Source organism: Gordionus sp. m RMFG-2023, chromosome 4, assembly GCF_954871325.1.
Source record: "Gordionus sp. m RMFG-2023 chromosome 4, tfGorSpeb1-WG-v2, whole genome shotgun sequence".
NCBI lineage: Eukaryota > Metazoa > Nematomorpha > Gordioida > Chordodea > Parachordodidae > Gordionus > Gordionus sp. m RMFG-2023.
The window spans coordinates 24,898,222-24,916,955 of record NC_088778.1 but is presented as its reverse complement, the minus strand read 5'-3'; the positions used below and the strand labels follow the sequence as shown (position 1 = coordinate 24,916,955).

The 18,734-nt window shown below is 27.6% G+C and overlaps 1 protein-coding gene across 4 annotated transcripts in view; it reads left to right on the top strand.

Annotated features, from left to right (window-relative positions):
* The window catches only part of LOC135928180 (uncharacterized), a 48,771-nt gene that overhangs the window by 20,454 nt on the left and 9,583 nt on the right, over nucleotides 1-18,734 (top strand). The window lies entirely within an intron of this gene.

The following is an 18,734-nucleotide window of genomic DNA, read 5'->3' as shown; positions in this document are numbered from 1 at the left end:
ACAATAAATCTTTTGTTTATGGATGTGTCTGGTAAAACAGGAATTGAAATAAAATTAAAAAGATAAAATAAAATTTTTTAAAAAAAATACCCCCATTCAAATTTTAAAAAGTAATTGCTTAGGATGGGCCAATGCCTGGGGTCAAATCTTTCTGCTATCTATACCCAAAATCTGCAGGTTTACAATTATTTGGCTAAAGTTTTATCGGGCCGTTTTTATAAATCTACCCAAATAATGCCTTACAAATCCAAAAAAAATGTATTTCTAGGAAAACTATATTATTCAGATCTGTGATAATTTGCTTATAATATATTTTGGGCATCCAGAAGAATAATTCCTTAAATGAAAATACAAGAGGTAAATTTTTAAAAGTCCTCGCTTGTAAAGTTGGAAAAATTGATTTGGAACACTATAATTCTAAGCTCAGTAAGCAATAAATTACATATTATAAATAGTGTTGTTAAACGGCGCGATTTAACCCGTTTTAAATAAAGATTTTAGATAAAATAATATTATGGAAGCCTCGAGGTTTATTTAATAGATGACCAAACCTTTCTGCCATCTATGAGCGAAATCTCTAGGCCGTAATATTTTTTGGATAAAATATTAGGTTACCCGTTTTTAAAAATCGAGCCGTTTACTGACACCAATTATAAATTCTAATTACTAGTCTAAGTTTAAAATAATTTATTATAATATTTAATTTTTTTTTTTTAAAAAACGAGATTACTATCTTTCATTATCATTTATATTATAATATTTTAAAAATAAACAGCATATTTTATAACTATAGTTAAAAAAAATTATATACAATTTTAATTCGAAAAAATAAAATGGAAAATTTGAAAGTTTTATTATTATTTCTGGTTAATATATAAACTGGGTATATGGGAATTTAAAAAAATTTTAAACCTTGTCTTTCTTTTAATTCTATTGAAGTAAATCTCTATAATCTGATCTGATCTAAGACTAGCTTTCCAACTTGAGCATTTAATTTTCCATCCCAATAATTTGTTCGAATTTGACAAGTTTGTATATTATATATCTATATCTATATATAATTTATAATTTTATTTTTTAAAATTTTTTTTTCCAAAAATATATATTAACATAACTTTATTTATTTAAAAAATAAAAATAAAATAAATCAGATAAGAAAAAAATGAAATTATAAATTACTTCGTTTCAAACAAATTTCACAATTATTATTTACTAATATCATCTATATTATTTTTATATTATATTTTAATATGATTTTGGTGTTTTTTTTTGAGAAAATATTTAAAATCTTTTTTTGATTTTTATCTGATTTTTTTCGGAAAGGAGAGGGAGGAGCCAAAAGAGAAATATATAATAATTAACTATTTGCTAAACTTATGTCAAAAGTAGCTCCCTTATTCCTTTGAGCTAATGATTTTGGGACTCACTATAGAGCACCATATGAAGCAGGAAGTCCGCTCTCCCAAAATGGTTATCCCAAATTCTAATTATTTTAAACTGCAGTGTTTTCTGAGTTTAGATTCGACTGATTTTATCTTACTCGTCACCACTTTGATTGTGCATCATTCATGGTGAATAGTAGAGCCCAACCGGTCCGCAGGCATAGACTCGGCGTACCGTGATGAGAGGAATACTGAAAACCGTATTTATTTTGCAAGGTATTTGTTTTTAACGGATATGTATCATGAGGTGGATACCCATTATTAGATGAATACCCAGTTACAAGATTTCAAATATTATTGGCCACCATATATGTTTGAGCTTCATGTCAATCACAATTTTTTTACCACTTTGAAAATATTGGCGGCCATCTTTATAAATAATGGGGTTGCTAAAAAGCCAGATTCGGATCGATTTTTGAAAACGAACCGATTAAGATTTTAGTCAAAATAATATTTATAAGCCTCGAGATTTGACTCCAAATCGGGCTTATTAACTTACCTAATAAATACTTAAAATACCCATTATAAAATGAGTACAGGAGGTTAAGCGTCGCACGAACCCTCCCATGAAATTTTTTATCCGGGTTCTCAATCGACCCATAATTATTCGGCCAAGGCTGACCAGTAAGAAATAGTTTAACAATTTGCCCGACTCCGACCAAGTGATGTTGACCTCTAATGAGTTACCCTAAAATAAATATTGGCCTTGGGCAGATAATTTTGATGATTTAAATGAAAATCGATGACAACAATTTTATGAATTTAATAATCTTCATATAAAATCATTTTGTTGAGATTTGAGGAATAATTTTTATATAATCTTTGAAAGATGAAAAATTGTCATAAAAATAAAGGTATACTCCATAAATATTGATTTTTCTGGTATTAAATTTTGCATTAGATACCTGCAAAATCGGAGTTTTTCGGCCCGAGCCTGGCACCGTCCGGTGACAAAAATATTTTCAAACTTAGGGCAGACCCGCTGCCAGAAAAATAAATAAATATATAGATAGGAAAGAAATCTTAAATTCAAAATATTTTTTTTTCTCTCTCTCTATTTTTATGCACTAAATTTAAATATTTTATTCTATTTATTACAAAATGTAAGAAATTAATGATAAATATTTCCCTTATCTACTGATTTTTTTAAGAACATTTCTTATTATTTTAAATTCATATGAAAAAAGGAAGAATTACACTGATTTGTCCCTTAACACACCATTAAAATGTACACTTATTTTATCAAATATAGAGTTTCAGTGTCTTCATGGTCAGAGGGGAAGGTGTATTAAGGGGCATCATTGGCTTTGATGGGGGGGGGGGTGTAGAAGTCTTTGCCTATTAACAATAATGATTATGAGAAGTTCTTATCCTTCATCAAACATCAAGCATTCTCTAGCTACATATTTTTTTAAAATAATTATTTAAAAGAAAAATAAGTAAAAGATTAGTAATTTTTTAAATATAACGACTATAATTCAATTTTTTTTAAAAAATAAACATTTTTAAAAAATAGTGAAACCAAAATTATTTTTATACAAATATAGCATAGATAAAGGTATACAGTAAATGGTCTACAATAAGATTTATGGCGGAAAACCCCACTTAATAGTGTGCCAACCCCTCTTATGGAAAATTTCTGGATAGGCTTATGATATAATTGTGTTCATAATATGATGGAAAATTTAAATTTCAAACTTCTTTGCCCATGCTTTAACTTTTATTTTTAACATCAAAAATTAAAACTAAACTTTAAAATATGCTAAAATCTATCTTGTGCTTTACCAATAAAATCAAAATGATAATGGCACATTGTTATAGAATCAAAATATCTAAAAAATACATTTTTCTTCAAATATTTTTTATTAAAAATAATTTATAATATAATATATTAACCATAATATTTCAATCAAATTATAATATAATAAAAACTCATTCTATAATAAGTGGTGGGACTACAAGTGTCCCCAAAACATGAATAATTATTTTTAAAATGGTTATTTGAATATTTTATTTTAAAATATAGTCTATTGGTTCTGATGTAAGGGCTCTTTTACCTCCTATATTTTATAGATTTTTTTTGTTTCGACATTTTGCGCAAATATTATTTTTTTTTATTACTACATGCTTGCTTTTGTAAACTCAAAAAGGTGGCAAAAATTTTAAGTTTCGCTTGACATATATTCAAGGTAAGAGATAACGATAGGTAAAAAAAACATGCCTTTATCTTTAAATATTTAAGAATCCACCCTTTTATATTTAACTTTAGTACTAAGCAACGAACGGTAAAACATAAACTAATAAGTTGGGTAGGAAAAGGAGTATAATAATATGTGAAAGGTAATAAACAGATTTGGCTAATGGTTTTCTATTTAATTTTACGTTTAATAATATTTAATAGAGCCCACTATTTTCCCGGAAAAGAAGCCCATAAAAGATATATGTTTAATTTATTTTTTTTTAATGTCAAATTATTTAAAAACGATTTCAATTTATAAAATACGAATAAGTCACAATATAAACTATATGAAATATAATATTAAAAAAGAAAAAAATTTATATTAAAAAATATATTTCACCGTCTAATAATTTTATTTGTTAAGTTGTTTTGAAAATGTCTGGTCTAATTTATCAAACCAAGTCCGGCCCGATCCCTTTTTATTTGTCCCGAAAAACTCGACCTAAAATATAAATGAAAATGATTTGTCGGCTCGGATGTCTCGTATATATTTTTTTTTTCTCTTTAGCTTTCACCTTTTCTGGTGGTAAGCTCCTTCAACATCTCTCTCCACTTTATGTTATTCGTACAATCTCTTTTATCTATTTTATACTTCTTTATATTGGCTCTAACTTTATGGCCCCATTGAAGTTTTGGCCTTCCTCTTTTACGTTTGCCCATCACTTCCAATCTTTCAACTTTATTTCCTATGTAGTTCATAGACCTTCTCATTGTGTGCCCATACCACCTAAGTCTGTTTACCATTAACTTAGTCTTAATGGGCACTACCTTTAAACTATTTAGTATTCTTGTACTGCGCACTTTATCCTTTCTTGTTACCCCAGCAATCATCCTCAGCATTCTCATCTCCATAGTTTGTAGACTTCTCTCGTCTGATTCTTTGGTTGGCCATGTTTCCGAACTATATAGAATAGTTGGTTGTACTATGGAACTGTAAATTTTTCCCTTTAATTTGTGTGGGATTCTTTTGTCAAATAGCACTCCAGATAAAGATCTCCACTTTAACCACCCTTGATTAATCTTATTCTTTATCTCTTTTTCTATTGTGCCGTTTGTTTGTATAGTGGAGCCCAAATATTTGCAGCTTTCAATTGCGGATATCTGCCAATCATTTATATCAATACTCTCCGTTTCATCTCCTCCTATCACCATATACTCCGTCTTTTCTCTATTTACTTTTAATCCGTGCGTTTCTAGGATATTTATCCAATTCACTAACCTTTCTTTCATTTCATCCTTGGATTCGGCAAGTATCACAATATCATCTGCAAATATCATATTCCACGGGACTGTTTGAGGTATAGACTGTGCTAATACATCTATTACTGTAATGAAGAGAAGTGGGCTGAGAGCCGACCCTTGATGAACTCCTTCGGCTATTGTGAAGCCTGCTGAAGTACCTGTTGTGCTACGGACCATTGTTGTATGTCCCATATACATATCCTCTATTATTCTTATATATTTTTCGGGAACTTTTTTGTGGCGTAGCGCCCACCAGATAAGTTTTCTTGGGATTCTATCGAAGGCCTTTTCTAGATCGAGAAAGACCATGTGTAGCTTTTTGTTCTTTTCCCTGTATTTTTCACTCATTTGCCTAATTGCATGGATAGCATCGGTTGTTGATCTTCCAGGCATAAAGCCAAACTGAGTCTCTCCTATTTCGATTATATCTCTTAATCTTTTTTCTATTATTTTTTCGTATAGTTTTAGACAGTGTGACATTAGTTTAATGCCCCTGTAATTTTGACAATTGTGTGGATCCCCTTTATTTTTGAAGATAGGAACTAGATAGCTCTGCCTCCATTTTTGGGGGACCTCTTCATTTCCAAGTATTTTATTGTACAGATTTGTGAGGAGATGTATTCCATCATCTCCTAGTGCTTTATTTCTATTGGAATATCGTCTGGACCCCTAGCTTTGTTGTTTTTCATATGCTTGAGGCATGTGATTATTTCTTGTTCTGTTATAGGTTGTACAAGGTTTTGACAAGGGGAGTGTTCGTCGAGATGCAATATGTGGGAATTAAAGTTGAGAAGCTCCTGAAAATATTCTTTCCATCTATTCATTATTTCTTTTTCCTTTATTATCAATTTCCCATCTTTATTTTTGATTACTTTCGGAGCTCCGTTTATATCCCTAGAGTTCTTTTCTCGCTGTTTGGCTAATCTGTATATTTTATTTTGCCCTTCTTTGGTATGTAGATCTTCGTACATGTCATCGTATGCCATAGATTTGGCCCTAGCCACCGCCTTTGTAGCTAATCTCTTGGATTTTTTGTATCTTGACTTGTCATCTGCATTTTTGGATTTGTACCATATTTTATAAAGGGCTTTTTTCTCCTGTATAGTGGTTTGTACCTCTTGATTCCACCACCATAGTTCTTTGTGTGATTTGTTGCCTCCTCTTGTCAAGCCTAGCGTCGATTTTGCAGTGTCTATTAATCTGGATGAAAGGTCTGTCCATATTTTTTCACTGACTTGTGAGCAATTTATTGTTTCAATGTTTGCATTGATTGCAAAGGCATCTGTTATTGTTTTTAATTTGCCCCATTTGATGCATGGTTCCAGTTTTATCTTATTTTGAGTGGATTTATTTGAGATTTGTAAATCTATGATTAGTAGCTTGTGTTGCGCGGCGATATCTTCTCCTGGGATGACTTTGCAGTCTATTACATCTTTTAATCTTCTGCGAGAGATTAGCATGTAATCTATCTGTGTTTTCCTAGTACCACTTTCATATGTTATTAAATGACTGTCTTTTTTTCCTATAGTAGGTGTTGGTTAAGGCAAGGTCAAAGGCTTGCGCAAATTTCAGTACGTGCTCTCCTTCATCATTTCTTTCTCCGTATCCAAAACCACCATGATGCCTTTTGTAGCTATCTCTTGCTTTCCCCACATGCGCATTTAAGTCACCACCAATTATGACTAGGTCATCCTTAGGGATTTCCATTACAGCTTCATCAAGGATAGCTCTAAAGTCATCTTTCTCTTCTTCCTTGCAACCCGTTTGAGGAGCATATACTGATAGGATGTGTATTATTGATTGACCAATGCAGAGTTTTATCTTCATTAGTCTATCAGAGATCCTGTTGACTTCTACTACTGAAGAGGTTAGGTCTTGGCTGAGGATGATGCCGACACCGTTCCTATTGCTAACAAGTCCATTATAGTACAATTTATACCCATCTCCAATCATCAAAGTTTTCTGTCCTTTCCATTTCGTCTCTTGTATACACGCTATATCAACTTTTCTCTTGTTCAACATTGATGCCAATTCTCTCGTCTTACCTTTAAGCGTCCCAATATTCAAACTTGCCAGTCTTGTCTTCTTTGCTTTGACCTTTACTTTATTTTTCACAGGATGGAGGTCTACACCCTGCGCGTCGCATGGAGGGAACGCCCTAGCTTTCATATTCATATTTTCATTTGTGTCCTTCATTTTGTTTATTGGACAGGTATCCTTAGCACCCGGCTGTCCAGGCCTGTCGGTGACCGGGGTGTCATCTCTAAGCTCAGAAATTTATCATACCATATGTCTTTACACATCAGTCATCTAAGAAAAACTTGAAAGTTTTTATGGTTCTTACCAGGATTGAACCCGCGTCCTTGTTCATGCTCGTGTTTCCAAGCCTACATCTTACCCATTAGGCCACCCCGGCGATGTCTCGTATATATTTACATATAGAAAAATTTAATATTTTTTTAATTGAAAAGAAAACTTGGCGCCGCCTTATTTATTGCAAAAAATTATTAAAAAAAAAAAATATATATATTAATTTTAATAATAATAATTATCTAATTTTTTAAAATAGGTCCAGCCCTAAGCCCGGTCGTGCCAATAGTACTAGAAGAAAAAGCATGTTTAGTCTTATTTTAGAGCATTTTTATTTTATTTAACTTTTTAGAGTATCTCTTTAAAAAAAAATTGACTTTTCAACCTATTTCCTACTCAGCTAGAATACTCTCTTCTGAGGGTAAATTCCCTAGAAATGAGATCAATTGTGATCGACATCTCTTCTCGTAAATTGTCTCTTTATAACAACTTTCTCTATTTGCAAATGCCTTAACCTGAGCGAAATAAAGTTTATTCTAGAGACTTAAGAATATTATACTCAAATTAGGCAAGTTCCTTTGGGGCTAATATGCATAAATTAAATCGCTATTAAGCTATAATTAAATTAAAATAATTATATTATATTATTATTAAAAAAATTGATGTTTAAAAATAAAATATTGATGGTTTAGCGTCTTTTTTAATTTTATTTATTTTTTTTGGAATTATATTAAAATTTAATTAAATTTTTTTTATCTCTCAACATTAGATTTTGATTTTAATTTTTTTTTGGCTATGTTATTATATATTATATAATATTTTTAAAAAAAATTTTCAATTTTAATTTTAATTTATTTTAATTAATTGGCTTATAATTGTATACAAAACAAAAGTATTAAATAAATGGATAACTACGAGTATTGGATTAAATTAATGAAATCGAATGGAAATATTCGATTTGAATTCAAATCATTTTAACTATTTGAATACGAATAAAGTAATAAATTATTCATAATATTGAATTATTTTTAATTAAGGTAATTTATAAACTATTTCTAGAAAAAAACAATTTCTATCAGAGACATGAGTATTAGTGATCTGCATCGGGCCTAATTTTTTAAGCCCAGCCCGGCTCGAATTTTTTTTTAAAAAATTTGCCCTGCCCGGTCCCCGAAAAGCCCACCCGAAATAAAAATAAAAATTGTCTGCCCGGCTTGGCCCAAATTTATTTAAATTCAGAAAAATTTAATATTTTTTATTGTAAAAAAAATATTCTACAAATAAAAAATATTATCCCCTTGTTTCTTGGAAGAATTTTAAAATATATCAATTTATTTGACAAAAACGTGATGATGTCATATTTAAAAATTTAAGCCCGCATGTTTAAACTAGATATATTTCATGTTCTTCGCCGTTACGAATTTTTTTCGTTAACATTCTTTTCCTTGTGATATTACATATTTTACTATATCCGCGTCGTTTAAGGTATCAATACATTTTATAAGTGTTTGTTTAATATACATAAGAAGTATGTATTAATTATTTTTTTCACTATGACTAAAATTCACAATTTTTTAACTGCTTCTTATAGTATAGGGCCATATATTCCTTTTTTCTCTATTTTAGTATTCAAAATATCTAAATAACTAATTTGTATATTTTTGATTTAGTTCCTCTTATTTAATTATTAAGTAAATCCTCATCCAGCGTCATATGGTAAGTGTCGATTCAATATATTTAATCATAACTATCTCATATATATATATATAATATATATATATATACACCTGGCAAAGACCCGACTAAGCTTGAATCGCTAAACGTTTTTTTTATAAACCCAACCTTTTTTTATAAATTTTCTTTGGGTTCTTCGGATTTGAACCTTAACAAAATTAAGTTTTCTTTTATTTATTTTTTTCCGGATCTAACTTGGATCATTTATAAAATAAAAGTTTGAATCAGAATCGGATCTTCAAAATAAATAATTGGATCGGATAGGTAGGAGAATCTTTTTCTATGGTTCGATACAGACTACCCTAGATGTTTCGGCAAAATACTTCAGTGTCTGTAAAATATGCCTAACCTTGCATTCACAATTAATAAAATGTGGCACGTTTGAATTTATCGTGTCGTAAAACATAGCGCGCTATATTTTGTTAACTCTAAATGCACTGTAACAACCCAAGCCATTGCTCACATTCTATTGAAAAATTGGATACGAATCGAGTAGGGCATTATTCGCATTTTATTTATCGAATAATTTACGAAGAAATTATTATAATAATTTGATGATAAAATATATACTATCAAGTTATTTTAACGAATTTAAAATGCATATTAATTCAAGCCAATTTTCAAGGAATGAGTTTTCCTTGTTAACATGTTGGCATTCGCCGAAACGAGCTATTATTTCAACTTTTTAAGACATGCTAGTTTTTTTGACAGCAAATTAATTTCAATTAAGAAGAACCAAGCATTTGATATATGCATTGTTAATCGCCGCATCACCTGGTAGATTGATAGGTTAAAAATCGATTACATTTATTAAATAATTTATAATAATTATTTACAAATAATTCGAATCGAATAAAACGAATTATTTAAATAATTTATCGACTAAACAAATAATTCGTCGAAATTCGGATTTTGAGTCTAATGATGTGATTCGTAATAAAACGCATAGTTTTCTATTCTATTCGATTTGAATTATTTGAAACGAATTGAATATTAAATCGTTATTTTCTTAAAATTGGGTATTTTTTTATCAAAAAGTTTAATTGATTGTTCTGAGTATTTTACCCAGGACATTTTTATTCGCCTGCCACTTAAATTGTTCCAATAAATAGTTTATAAATCCAAATCACTCGATGAAATTAATCATTTTTAACATTCATTGGCTACTAATATTTTCGACTTCTTTTTCAAGCAACTAGTGTTGTTAAACGGCTCGATTTAACCAGATTTTTAAAAACGGCTATCTCAATATTATAAGCAGAAAATATTGCCAAACCTCGAGATGTTCCTAATAGATATACAAACCTTTGTGCTATTTATGAGCAAAATCTTTAAACTTGCGTGATATTTTTCTGAATAAAATATTGACTTAGAAATCGGCTGGGACTGACTCCGGTATGGGTTCCAGATTTGCAGGATTCAATCTGGCATTTGGGACCTACTATCGAACTTGCGGGAAAAGGGAAAGCCAGAAACAAATAAATATTAATGATAGAAGATGATGATTTTATATTTTGTAAATTGTAATAATAAAGATTTATTTTTTTAAACAACTTATACTACTCATTTTTGTATACACATATATGCACACCACAATGACGTAGATAAGGAGGGTTGGGGTTGAACCTCCCCCCCCCCTATAACTCCCGTTTTTAAAATGGAAAATAAAACAATTAATAATATAATTTGTACTATAAAGATCATAATATCATAGGTTTAAAAATATTTTGAATCGGGGAAAATCTTTAATATATTTAGACTCTATTTATTTTTGAATCTTAATTTAAAATTCGATAAAGATTCAGCCTAAGGTGTGCCATAGATTTTATCTCACTTATAACTGGTTTTTATATGGATTAGTAGAACTGATTGATGAATTCGTAGGAATTAATCATGCCTTACATATTGTTTATTGCATTTATAATTTTCTTTCTAAAATTATATCAAACTTGGCAATTTATTTTTATTTTGCCAATAATGTTTTCTTTTAAACCTTCTACCTAACATGAAGAACTAAAAAATATGAAATACGCACTAATCATTGACATAAATATCAAAGATAATGCTTTCATCCTTTGGGTGAATTATTTTTCTTTCTACTCTCTGCAAAACCGATTAAATTAATTTACAATTGAGCACTAATAAACATTGATAAAATTTTCAGAATAATACTTTCAAACTCTTTTTAATCATATTTATAGAAGGGAACTGGTCAAATACCAGACACCCCCCCCCCATTGATTAATATTTGATACTGCGTATATATTTTAATAAAGTATCTCAGATTCATACTACAAGGTAATTGGTGTAGGTAAATAGCCCATGTCTAAACCATATTCTTCTCATGCCCATATCAGGACTTGGCTTAAATGTGAAATAAATCAAATATAAATAACTTCATTATGACATACTGTTATTCACCAACATAGATTGTGTTTGTACATATAAAGCATAACATAACACGATTCAAACAAAATTTCACCTCCACACTTACATTATATTTTGTCTAATTTTCTTCAAAAAAAAAATTAAGTAAATTCTAAATTATATTATAAGTTATATATGGCCCATATTATAATTTATTATATTTATCTTAAATGAACCCATATATCACTAAACGGGTTCATTAAAACATTTCAGATTTCACTTATAATAATTTATTATTTGATTTAAAATAATAAAAAAAAAATTATATATATATTTTTTTTAAGATTTTGTCAATTTTTTTTTGTCACCACAATAAGAGGTTATCGAATTTTCGCTTAACAAAAAAAAAATCACTTTTTAATCAACTTCTTAATTTGTTTCACCTTTTTTTTATTATTTAATTTTTTTTCTTGCCAAAAATAAAATAATATATTTTTTAACCCCTTCTTTTAAGTGTTTTTTTTTTGTTTAAAACAAAAGTTAATAAAACATTATATTGAGAAATGAGAAGTTTGACGAAGGAAAGAGGGAAAATAATAAGAAATTTCTAAATTATTTGAAGAAATAAATAAAAATGTCACATTTTCACAAAGAGATTAATTTCTTCTTATGGTCTCTAATAAAAAATTTCCTTAATTACGGGGTCTACAGTCATTTTTGTCATAATTTTTTTTTAAAAAATCCCAACCTTTCTAAAGTATTGGGTTGGAAATATTAGAGTATATTAATTTATTTTAAATCGTTTTTAGAACTAAAACAATTGGGGAGATATGCCCGAACCACCCAAAATTAGTCCATTTTAGGTGACTATCAATATTTATAATCTCCTTTTTTTCCGCTAATTTTTATCAATTTTTCTTGATCAGGTTTTTTTTAAAAGGACCATTCATTTTTCCTGAGCCTCCCAAAATTTTATCGACCATGTTGAGAATATTATCTTCATCAGCCAATTTATTTATTATTTTTACCGATTTTTCCCAAATCTTCGGTTTTGGTTTTCAACCTCTTTTGCTTTTATAATTAAACTTAGGAGATGAAACGACCTGTTTACTTTCAAATAGGTGATTGATACCTCATCTTCAATAAATTTTAATTTTTTTCTTTTATGACGCGTAAGTATTGTTTTTTGGAAATACAAATTATTTCATAATGCTTTTGGGTTATTTTAGAAGAAAAAAACAGATGTGTTTTTTTTAAATTTATATTTAATAAATAATCAATGGGTGGGTTTTTTTTCTTAGTTTTTTTAAAAAAAATTCTTTTTTAATTTAATTTTTTTTTTAAAGAATGAGGAAGAGGATATCTGCTTCTAACATTTTTATATAAATTATCTCTCAGGGTAAGGAGGAAATATAATTTTTAAATTCATCAAAATATATCCATGTGTCACTATAACAAGATTTGATCAGGAATTTCAAAATTTTATTTTCGTGTTCCATTTTTTTATATCGAATTTCACTATTCCCGTTTAGAAAATACCTTGGAATTTAGTGGGGTAAAAAAAAAATTTATTTTTATTTAACATCATGTTAATTTTAATTTTGTTACAATTTAATAAAAATACTGAGAAAACGCCTAGGTTGTGAATTTAGAGTTCTAATAAGTTTATTTTTTGTGGCGTGATTTTTCTCAAACTTTAAAACTTAGTTAAAATTATTTCAGAGAGAGTAAGTATCATAATACCTTTTATCTAAAAATATTAACAAATAGAAATAATCATTGTACAACAAAGATTCCACGCCATTTATAAATATCTCATTTTCTCCTCGTTTTCAAATTTTTGGACCATTGTGAATTCATTAGCAGATATCACGATGAAAATTGAAATTCAAAAACACTCAATTTTTAAAAAATAAAAGGTTATTATTTTTTAGAATAAAATCCTTACTTTTCGATTTTCCTTGCCAAAAGTATTTTTAGTGTTTTTTTAAAAAAAAAATTGTTTTTTTTGTCACACATTTAATGTCCGGAAATTTTAAATAAAATGAAATATAAATAAATAAAAAAATTCATATCATTTTGACGCGTATAAATTTTCATTTTATTATTATTATTTTATATATATTATATACCTTTTTTAAAATAATTTTATTCATATTATAATTATACTAATTTTACCGAATTATTTTTATTAAATTCTATTAACCAACAACTGAAATCTCTCCATTACACAACTAAAACTAAAAATAAATGAATCTTTTGTGAAAAAGGACAAAAAAAACCAAAAATCTTTATATTTTAAAGGAAAAAATTTACATTAAATTTTTAATATAATTTTTTTTACAAATCTAGCTAAATATACACTTTAGATAGGATATAATTTATATTTAATGCGATTTCCTATTTAATTTGCTAAATTTTCTTTTAAAAATAAAAATTGAGAATATAAAAAAAATACTTAAAAAATATTCAACGATTCATTACCATATTACATTTATTTTGTTTTTTTATAAAATGCAATTAACACCATATCTCATTTTTGGAATATTCATTATTTTATGTCATGAGAAAATTTTTTTTATTGGTACATTTTTATAACTTTTTACTCACCGATCCGAGTGAACCAATGATTTTAAAATTTATTTCGGACTGGAGAGGACTCCGACCTCAACAAAATTTTAAAATATCTGTTTCCCTTTTAAAATTATTTATCAAAAATAGCCACAAAATTGTTTTTTATAATTCAGGCTGAATCATCTTCTTTTTTTTTCTTTACTCTATTTTACGTTTTATCGTGCTATGCTTAATAGTCATGCGACAAAAATTTCTCAAGAAGGGGGAGGGGCATTTAGTGGGAAGTTTATAATTATCATAATTGAATAACGATTATAATTTCAATGATGCATACCAGGAAATAAATATATCACTGTTACCTGCACTGTTACCTGTTACAACTCATTTTGTCACATAAAATTTCATTATTGTGCACTGGCTCAGGATCAGAACGGCAAGCCAATTTAAGAAAAGTGTTTGTTTGCAAGAAAAGATTTGTCCCCTGAAAGAAAACTCTTTTTTAAAACATAAACTTGTTTATTTTTTTAAAAAACTCACAGAAAATTAGCGGAAAATGATAAGTTTTTCTAAATTTAAAATAAATTTTATTAAATATTTATAATATAATAATAAATTTTACTATATTTTTTCTAATATATTTTTATCGTAAATTTCCACCTTGAACCATTAAGGATAATAGCAGGCAGTGATCAACTATAATAATCATCAAATTCTTATGCCAAATGTTTAATTTTTTTAGAGACTTGTAGAGGGTATCATGTTAAAGTCTAAACACGATATTATTTATAGCCTGATCTGAATTTTCTAAAAGGTCCCGCTCAGATTTTAATTTTGTGATTTTAAGGGTCCAGCCTGAGTTTTAAAAGATTTATTTATAGCGTAATTTGTCAATTTAGTTAATCAAATATTAAATTTATTTTATAAAATTTTGCTGAGCTCGAATTTGTTATTTATAGTCTTTCTCGGGTTTATAATTTTTTCGACCTTTTAGCAGCCTTAGATCATGGTCAACAGGTCTCTGAAATTTATATAGAGGCGAGATATGGTTGAAATGCAGCGTAAAAATGCTAAAATAAAAATAACATTTTTAGAAAACTGGGGTTTGAATAACGGAACACAATTAGTTTATTTATTTCATCAAACTCTAAATTCTAGGGGGGGGGGACGTTTGCTTGTACAATATTTTATTGCAAATTTTTAATATATCAATATTTTGTTGGAAATTTTTCATTATCACCAAATGTCAATTAAAAAAAAATTAACTATAAATTTCGTTAAGAACTTTAAGGCATATATTTATTTATGTTTTTTTTATTATATCTATCCTTACTAAAATCAAATTTTTTTTTTTAATATTTTTAAATAGTACCAAATTTTTAAATTTAAAAAAAAAAATCTATAAATTTACATTTTAGCACTTTGTTTAATTGTTGTTTGTTGATCCTTGTTATATTCTTTTCACACCTGCTTTTTTAAGACATGTCATCTTCAAAATTTTATAATTATCTAATTCTTCATTCCTTTTTTTCTATATAAGATATATAAATTAAACTAGATGGTAAAATATCGCGCAATAATTTTTTTTAGAAATGTATCTTGAATTAGCATAAATAAAAATTGGATTTGGTTTAACTCATTACAATGCGAAATAACTTTTGTCACCTGATCTAGATTTCTATTGGTCGACCGATTATTAGGTTTGGTTAGCAAGAAATAAGTACTGCGCATCTCCGCTCTTCCAGAACATGCCCAAATTTTTGGAAATGTTTTTCGGCTCGGGTTACAAATTGTTTTGCGCTGCCCGTAGAATTTTTCGCCCTAGGCCGGGCTTCGGTTTGGACCTCTAGTATAAACTACAAAGACACAAAAAAGAAATAATATATATAACTCTCGGTCGGTCCATTGAACATTTTTTTTTTGATCGTATGTCATAATGTAGACAAAAATTTATTCTAATTTTTTTTATTTTTTTAAAAGGCTAAAACAACTGTCTGTTATTTTTTCTTTAATACAATTCAATTTTTTTAAAAAAAATAAATAAATAAACTTTATGGAAATGTAAAATGGGGAAAAAAATAAGATTTTAATATAATTTTAGTGATTTTTAGTTTAGCCCTAAACCATCTGTAAAAATTTTTTTTTTAAATGTAAATTTATTTCATTTTGTATTTTAAATTTATGGGATAATGGAATGTATGTGTGGCTTGGTGCTTTTTTTTCTCCCTATAGTATTAATTTTATAATTATTTTATTATAAATAATTATATATTATAAATAATTATATATAAATTTAAGGGGAAAAAAAGAGATAATTTTTATGCGATGGAAATTAAAGTTCCTGATTCAGAAAGGAAAGAAAGACATGTTATCAGTATTTTCTTGAAATCTCGATAAACAATTTTTCATATCTAATTCAAATCTTAAAATAATTATCCTCAAAGTAATTATGCATATATTTATAATATTTGCGGAAAAAAAATAATCTTTTTCATAATGACATTATTTATATGTAATAATCGATTTTTGTTAAGGAGATTTATCTTTGGAAGAAAGGTTTACTATTTTGTAAAATAACTAACTTATCAATTATCATTAAATCATTCATTTAACCGCTTCAACATGCTAAATATAAATAAACAATGTTCAAATTAGAGATCCGCAAATTACAAAATTTTTATGCCTGGTCCTTGGAATTTAGCTTTTGCTCGTCTCGGCTATAGTTTTACCCAGCCCGTCCCTTTTCTAATTTTCTACTAAGGTTTCCCGATCCTGTTTTTTTTAAATCCAAGACCTAATCCGAAATATATGTAGATGAACACCAAAATAAACATCTTTTTATAATATTGGGGAGAGGTACATTACACATTATGGATTATTACTTCTATCAAATATCAGAATTCATTAATAATCCTGCCCATTTTTTTTGGCCAGGCCTCTATTTTTTTTACCCCTGCCCTGTCCAAATAAATTTTTCCCAGAAAGTTAACCCCGGGCCAGGCATTACTGACCTCTAGATCAAATTAAAAAAATATTTTACTTTTTTCAACGTAAAAATTAAAATTTTTATTTATAAAAAAAAATATCTGTTTTATAATTTTATAAAATGGGAAAAAGAATTGATGTTAATGATTTTTTTTGTATATAATTAATAATTTATAAGTTTGATAAAAACATTGATAAAATTTTTTTAAACTTTATATATAAAGGTTTTTTTTTTAATATTAATTTAATTAAATTTATTATTAACTAAAAAAGATATATAAAAAATTAATTTAATTTCACGAAATCAAAAAAGAAAATGATTGACATTATACCTGCTACCCAAATTTAAATATTTTTTCACGAGCCGGACCCTCGCCGATAGCTATTGTGTAATTTAGACAGGCTTCGTAAAATTCATACTTTTAATTAACATGCCAAGGTTATGCCCGCCTTTTTGGCCCTTAAGCAGTTTCTTTTCAGCTAATCTTTTATGGACAGTAATTCCCGCCGAACCGAGACTGAAAATTTTGCCATTTGCAAACTGTCACAAAAATTTTAAAATAATGTTAAATCCCACACCCTTTTGCTCCTCAAATAACTAATGAGGTAAAAAAATTCTTTAATAAAATAAGTATTTTGGTAGATAAATAAAATAATTTATGATGATTGGTGGGGGGGGGGGGGGGGTCAATAAAAAAAGCGCTAGAACTCACAAACTACCGAGTGAAGCCCAAAATAATTTAAATTATTAAACTATTGAAAAATCTGCGGCCTGGGCTCTCGAGGATTAATTTTTCAAAAAGGAATTTCTATTCGAATTTTATGATAAAAGTTATTATATTATATATTATAAATTTTTTTAAAAAATTTCTATTTCAAAAAAAAATTTGTACGCGTCCCGTCAGAAACTAAAATTTGATCATCGCTAGACGCTAATAAGAATGATGATGTAAGAATAAAATGGAGTTTTTAAAATTTTGATCCTTCATTTAGTCCGCATTACCTCTACATAAAATCTAATTTTAAAAAAAAATGAAATAACTAAATTACAATTTACATAAACTAATTAATTACTTTTTATTTTGATTAAAAAACTGTTTTTAGGCCGAACAAACAAAATGCTTTAAACCAGAATAAGAGAAAAATTATTATTATATAACATTAAATTTATTTTATAATACTTATTAATTAACATTAAATTTTGACATGATTTTTTTTTCCAATTTTTGTGTATCAGATTAAATTTATCCTTTTTTTTATATTTCATTATTAATTAGCTAAGCTTAAAAGAAATATTTTTTTAATATTTATCTTCCAAAATAAGATTTGGTTGGTTTCTTTTTAAATTGTTAATATATTTGGAAATTTACCATATTATAGATCAACCCGACCCGTTATAATTGGCCCAAGATGTTTATAAAGTTTATTCGGGTAGCCCTTAATTTTTAACTATTATACCTATAAATAAAAAATTCTGAACAAGTTGACTTGTCCGGGCCATAAAATTTTAACAGATTTTTTTAACATAATTAATAAAAAAAATGCAGGATGAGTTGTTAATGTAATAAACAACGGATCTAAATCTAATTAATAATGGAATAAAAATTATATAAATATAATAATTTCATGAATCGCATTCAATTCTAATATAATCTATTTAGAGCGAAATCTTTATTTTTCACCATTTCGGAATTATTTTTACCGTTACCAAAATATTTTAAGCAAGCCATGATAGCAAATTGTTGATCCATTCAGTGCTTAAGTTAGACAAACTTGTTATAGTATCGTATTTGGGATATGCAGTTCATAGGGATTCGGTATCTCTCATTTTTATATCATTTACT